Source organism: Panthera leo, chromosome C2 (genome assembly GCF_018350215.1).
Source record: "Panthera leo isolate Ple1 chromosome C2, P.leo_Ple1_pat1.1, whole genome shotgun sequence".
Classification (NCBI taxonomy): Eukaryota; Metazoa; Chordata; class Mammalia; order Carnivora; family Felidae; genus Panthera; species Panthera leo.
The window spans coordinates 153,993,968-154,000,036 of NC_056687.1; the positions used below are offsets into that span (position 1 = coordinate 153,993,968).

At 38.2% G+C, this 6,069-nt stretch overlaps 1 long non-coding RNA gene across 1 annotated transcript in view; it reads left to right on the top strand.

The window, feature by feature from the left end:
• Positions 1-233, top strand: part of LOC122229862 — a 266,595-nt gene extending 266,362 nt beyond the window's left edge. The window contains exon 13 of the long non-coding RNA XR_006207159.1: positions 48-233. This is a non-coding gene — a long non-coding RNA (uncharacterized LOC122229862). The remainder of the gene's footprint in view (positions 1-47) is intronic.
• The last annotated feature ends 5,836 nt before the right edge of the window (positions 234-6,069 follow it).

A 6,069-nucleotide genomic window follows, 5' to 3' on the forward strand; every position in this document is an offset into this window, starting at 1 on the left:
AAATTATCTTCTGATTGCTTTAATTTCTGATTTCTTCAATTTCTCAGTGAATGAGGAAGCAAGATCATCAACTGAGAGTTTAAAAACTGCTGCAAACCTTAAATTGTTCTTAAAAAAATAAAGTAAAAAAAAAAAAGTGAATCTTCATTTACGCCTCTAATCATATACCAAAATGCACTCAAAATGGATTACAGATTTGAATATAAAACCTATGGAAGAAAAATATAGGACAACGTCTGCAGCACCTAGGATTTGGGGGAGATTGTTAGTCACGATACCAAAATCACGATTTATTAAATTAGAAAAAGTCAGTGAATTGGACTTTATCAAAATCAAATACTTTTGTCCAGGGAAAGGCACTGTTCAAATGATGAAGACAATGTATAGACTGAAGAAAATATTTGCAAACTACACATGGGACAAAGGACTAGTAGCCAGAATGTAAAGAACCCTCACAATCAGTAAAAAAAAATCCCAAACAATCCAATGGGAACATGGGTAAATAAGGGAGAGAAATTCACAGAAGAGAATAAACTGATGGAAAATAAGCACATGACAGGCTGATCACCACTATCAGGGAAATGTCTTGCTTCTCTACTGCCAGTCTGTGAGAAAGTGCTTGTGGCTTTCCATCACCATTTAGATTATTCCAAGAACCGTCATTTAGACCAGTGGGTTGAGAAAAATCACTACTCGTCTCCAATAGAGTGGGGTTGGGAGTGCTAGGTTGGAGGAAAAAAGACAAAAGTAATCAGAACCAGTGAAATGGAATTGCTAGAAAAAGACAGATGGAAAATGTAATTTAAAAAAAATAAGTAAGTGCATCCATGGGAATTCAAGTTGCGCAGCAAAGAGACTTTCTTACACTCTAAGACGTGGTTTCACAATTAAGTAGTTTTTAGACTAACTGAAGAACAGGCTAGCCCTTGTGGAGACCTCAGTTAGTGGTCTGAGTGATCAAGCCAGAAATCTCTCAATACATTGAGTAAGATATGAAGGAACTGAAAATCACAAGGGAGAAGAGAAGAGCCCCGGAAGACCGAGTTTCTCATATTAAATATATGCATTTCAGAAGTAGAAGACAGAACAAACAGAGTAGAGACAATAATTAAGCAGATAATAGAGGAGCATTAACTCTGAAGAAGAAAGGTCAGAATCTTTAGACTGAAACTGCTCAGAGTTCTAGGCTAGGTTAGTCAGAAAAAAAATCCATAAAAGGCATCCCTCTTAGGCATACTTGGTAAAATCCATAGTCTCTAAGGTTATAAATACATAAGCTTCCAGGTCAAAAGAGTAAAAGAAACATAAAACCCGACTGCTGTCAGATTCTTCGATTGCAAAAATTTGCATTTAGAAGTCAGAGGAAAGAAGTCAATATATTGGTTACCACTGAGATAAGAGAGAACCTTCCAGGGTTCTAGAAATATTCTATATCTTGAAATGAGTGGTAACTACAGAGGTATAAATATATGGTGATGTTTGTTAAGCTATATGCTTAATATTAATGCCCCTTATGCAACCTACAGTATGTTATACTTCAATAAAATGTTTTTATTATAAAAAAGTCAGAGGAAAGATATTGATGCATCATTTAAAAAATGACTATGACAAGAGAGTTCTAAATTTAGAAAGATATTATTTGACAAGTATATCTCCATGTTTATATTTCTCTCTATCATCTAACTATCTAGTCTATCTAACTTTTTAGGAATTTTAGGAATTTTTAGAGTAATGCACACATCCCATTCTTTCCTGAGAAAAATATTTGAAACATACATCTAAAAAACAAACAGAACAGAAGCTCTTGAAGAAAGTAGTAAATATGGTATCTATGGATATGGATGAAGATAAGGCTGATAGTTTATTTGTACAACTATAATGGCTGTTAAAATAGCGAAACTCTGTACTGCTTGGTATGTAGCTACAGATCCAATCCCTGAACTCTTCCCCAAAGATCCCCTGGGCTATCTCACAGTCTAGTAACTAAAGGCTTAATGTCTGGACCATTAGGAGGCCTCCACGTTTACAAATTTATTGCCCTAGATGGGGCGCCTGGGTGGCTCAGTCAGTTGGTATCGACCTCAGCTCAGGTCGTGATCTCACGGTCCGGGAGTTCGAGCCCTGCATCAGGCTCTGTGCTGATGGCTCAGAGCCTGGAGCCTGCTTTGGATTCTGTGTCTCTCCCTCTCTTTGCCCCTCCCCTGCTCATGCTCTGTCTCAAAAATAAATAAAAACATTAAAAAATTTTTTAAAAATAAATTTATTGTCCTAGAGCTATAGAGCTGTATACCACATAATTCTACTCTTCTGTGCTTCTTTAGATAAGTATTCTTTCTCATTCTCTTTCTTTTTCTCCTCAGATTCAGTATGGGTTCATGTATTTTTTTTGGTCATCTTAAATAAACAGTGCTTGAAGAATGTAATTGGAATTGGTTTGTGTGCTTGCCAACAGAGATTTCTAATTGATATGCCCATCATTTTATCACCCATAGATGAGGCCTGCTGCTTGACTGATTTATCTGCTTCTAGATATAGAGACAGATAAATACAGACATAGAGATACCAACAATAAAAGCACGTTTTCTAATGTCGTACAACCTACATTTGTGCTTCCTAAAAAACATAGTTGAAGTTCAATAAATATTAAAATACACTACAATCCTACCAATACAGTGATGCGATTTATGTCACTAGTCTTCTGTTCTTGAATATTTAATTTACTACCAGTGTTTTGTTATTGTAATCACAGTGGTGAGCACACTTGTGCTCATTTTAAATTGTTTTCTTAGGGGCGCCTGGGTGGCGCAGTCGGTTAAGCGTCCGACTTCAGCCAGGTCACGATCTCGCAGTCCGTGAGTTCGAGCCCTGCGTCAGGCTCTGGGCTGATGGCTCGGAGCCTGGAGCCTGTTTCCGATTCTGTGTTTCCCTCTCTCTCTGCCCCTCCCCCGTTCATGCTCTGTCTCTCTCTGTCCCAAAAATAAATAAAAAACGTTGAAAAAAAAAAAATTAAAAAAAAAAAATAAAAAGAAATTGTTTTCTTAGGGCCATTTCTTACAAGTGGAATTTCAGAGTCAACTATACGCATACTTTTAAATTATTTGAGATGCACAACCGATTTTCTGCCAGAAGCCAGAATCCTTGATAATTCAATTAGTGGTGTCTTGAAAATCAAGTTCCTAAGTTCCTCCATCCATTAGCAAACAATCTGTCTACTAATGGATAATATTTTTTTTATTTTGTCAATTTTAATCGGGTAAAATAGTCTCACAGTACCTGAATTTGCATTTCTTGAGTTTGTAAGCCTTAAAAAGATATTCTGTATTACCCATTACTTTCCCGTTATTTTGAAATGACCATGTTCCATAAACAAAATTATGTTTGCCAATACAAACTTTCTAGACTTGTGCTGTGCCATAAAGTAACCACTAATCAGAAATGGCTCTTGAAAATTAAATTAACTACAATGAAATAGAAAGAAAAACTCGCTTTCTTGGTTACAGTAGCCACATTTTAAGTTCTCAAAAGCCCTATGTGAAAAGGAGCCAAAATGTTGGACTGAGCACCTATCTATTTTCATCATTGCAAGAAGTTATGTTGGACCGTGCTGTTCTTGAATTTGCATTATCCTTCTTAAAATCAACGGATTTTTAAAATACTTTAAACATTAATGTATCTATTACATTAAAATCTTTTGAATAAGACCTATTTTATTAATGCCTTTTCTTCAGAGCCATTTGGTATCTAGATATGTAGATTCGTCCTTACTTTTGAGTCGTAGTTTTTAATGTGTCATGTGAATTCTTTATAGCCTTATTTAGATATACGTTATATATTGTAAAATGAACCATTTGTCAATGTTCAATTCCATTCGTTTCAGTAAATTCGTAGAGTTGTGCAACCATCCTCAAAATCCAGTCTTAAAATACTTCAGAAAACTTCACAGAGCCTGCTTGCCATCACCCCTTCTAGTAGTTTGTCTCTGATGTGTATGTGCACAGCTGCTGCTTAACCCACAATGAGTGGACAGTCTTCGAGCCCTATGGCTGTCTTACCTCTCAGAACTCACTCTTAATTCCAGGCTGGTCTGCTGTTCCAGTCCCTGTCGCAAACAGAACCATAACTTCAGGTTACTGGAGCTGCTGGTTTTGTTTCCTTGCCAGTAACCATGTCCAAATTAAGGGAGCACCCTTTAACGGGGAAGAAAGCTGCTGGGGTTCACTGCCTGCCCTGCCCTGGTTGAAAGACCCCATTGAGCAGGGGGTGTAGAGCGGGGAGCAGGGGGCAATGATGCTGTGTTCTTATCAGGAGTTCATAGTTTCGGGGCATCTGGGTGGCTCAGTCGTTTAAGCGTCCGACTCTTGGTTTCGGCTCAGGTCATGATCTCATGGTCTGTGGGATCGAGCCTTATGTCGGGCTCTACACTAACAGGACCAAGCCTTCTTGGAATATTCTGTCAATAAATAGACATTTTAAAAAACTAAAAGAAGTTCATAGTTTCATGAATGAATGCATCTTCGTTTGTTTCATGCCTTTGGCCAATTTCCAGAGCACTGAAATGGTTGATGGTGACCATTTTCCCAGGTTTCTAGTTGCTTTTGAGGGACAGACTGTGTTGCCACCCTCACTTGATCATGTTGGAGTAACACAAATTTTGTCACCCTGGTTACCCTTCTAACACAGAGAGATCTTGCCTAGTTTTGCATGTTGGTCGGTGTGGATCCCTATGGATATTACAGATCCAGGTAAGTTGAGAAAGGAAATATTCAGTTAACCTGAATTTTATTTTGAAATTTGAGTTTATTTTTAGCACTTAACTGTTGCAGCCCAGTGCTAGCTCAGGAAGGTACCTTATTTATATGCCTTGAATAAGATACTTTCCTATGGTTTCTTCTTTATCATGAAGGTTGGGAAAAAGCCAAATGGTGTGAGCATTATCCCAAGTGGAATTTGCAAAGTAGAGTCAACTCTTCCTTTGCTGGTAGATTATTTACATTGCCATGTTGGGAAATATGTATTGAAGTAACCTATAATATATTCACGAAAAGCCATATGGCAAGGTGAAAAATCGAGAAGGTGCTATCCATCCCAGAAACTGAAGGGAATTCTCTATGAAGCATTTGTTCATATCTTTACAAAGAAATGATGCATAGCCTAGGACTTGCTCCATTGGGAAGCCGGTAAGAGTCCAGAGAATGACCTGAGCAGGTGTACCTGACTTGAGCCAGCAGTGGTGGGAAAGGAGGACAGACTACAGCAAACTCAGTGGGTGTGGGAAGGTTGGATCCTAAGATTACTTCTGGGAATCCCAAGGTTACCATAGACCAACAGCTACAGATATTAGGAAATTCTGTGGTAATACTTTCTCCTTGCTTCCGTTAGTGTGGGTAACTTTCTTTATAAAAAATAGAGGAGGGGGGCGCCTTAGGTGGCTCACTCGGTTAAGCGTCTGACTTCAGCTCAGGTGATGATCTTGTGGTTTGTGAGTTTGAGCCCCACATCGGGCTCTCTGCTGTCAGCATGGAGCCTGCTTTGGATCCTCTGTTCCCCTCTCTGCCCTTGCCCCTCTTGTGCGCTCTCAAAAATAAATAAAACATTAGAAAAAATAGACAAATTCTCCCCCACATAATGCCACCTAATTCTTCTCTGTAGCTCACTCAGAAATTTGTATACCCAGCAATTCGTACTGTTCAAATAAAAATATACATATGTGCTCATGATTGCGATGTTGCAGATCTATCTCATACATTTGCCCTGTCTCCAACAAGAGACTGTAAGCTCCTTGTAGCTAGGATTGTCAGATATAATACAGGGATTAAAAAGAGGGTTGGATTTGAATGTTGGATCAACAAGGAATACTTGTTAGTATGACTAGGCCCCAGATAGCACATGAGGCATACCTTTACTGTAAACTATTGTTTACCTGAGATTGATTTTACTGTAATTTTTATATTTTTATTTGCTAAATCTGACAACTTGTGGCATTTGGTTCACCCATTCCCATGGCTTCTAGACAGTTCCTAACCCGATCATCTTTCTCTAGAAGTTCCTATATCTATCGATAATCTTTCT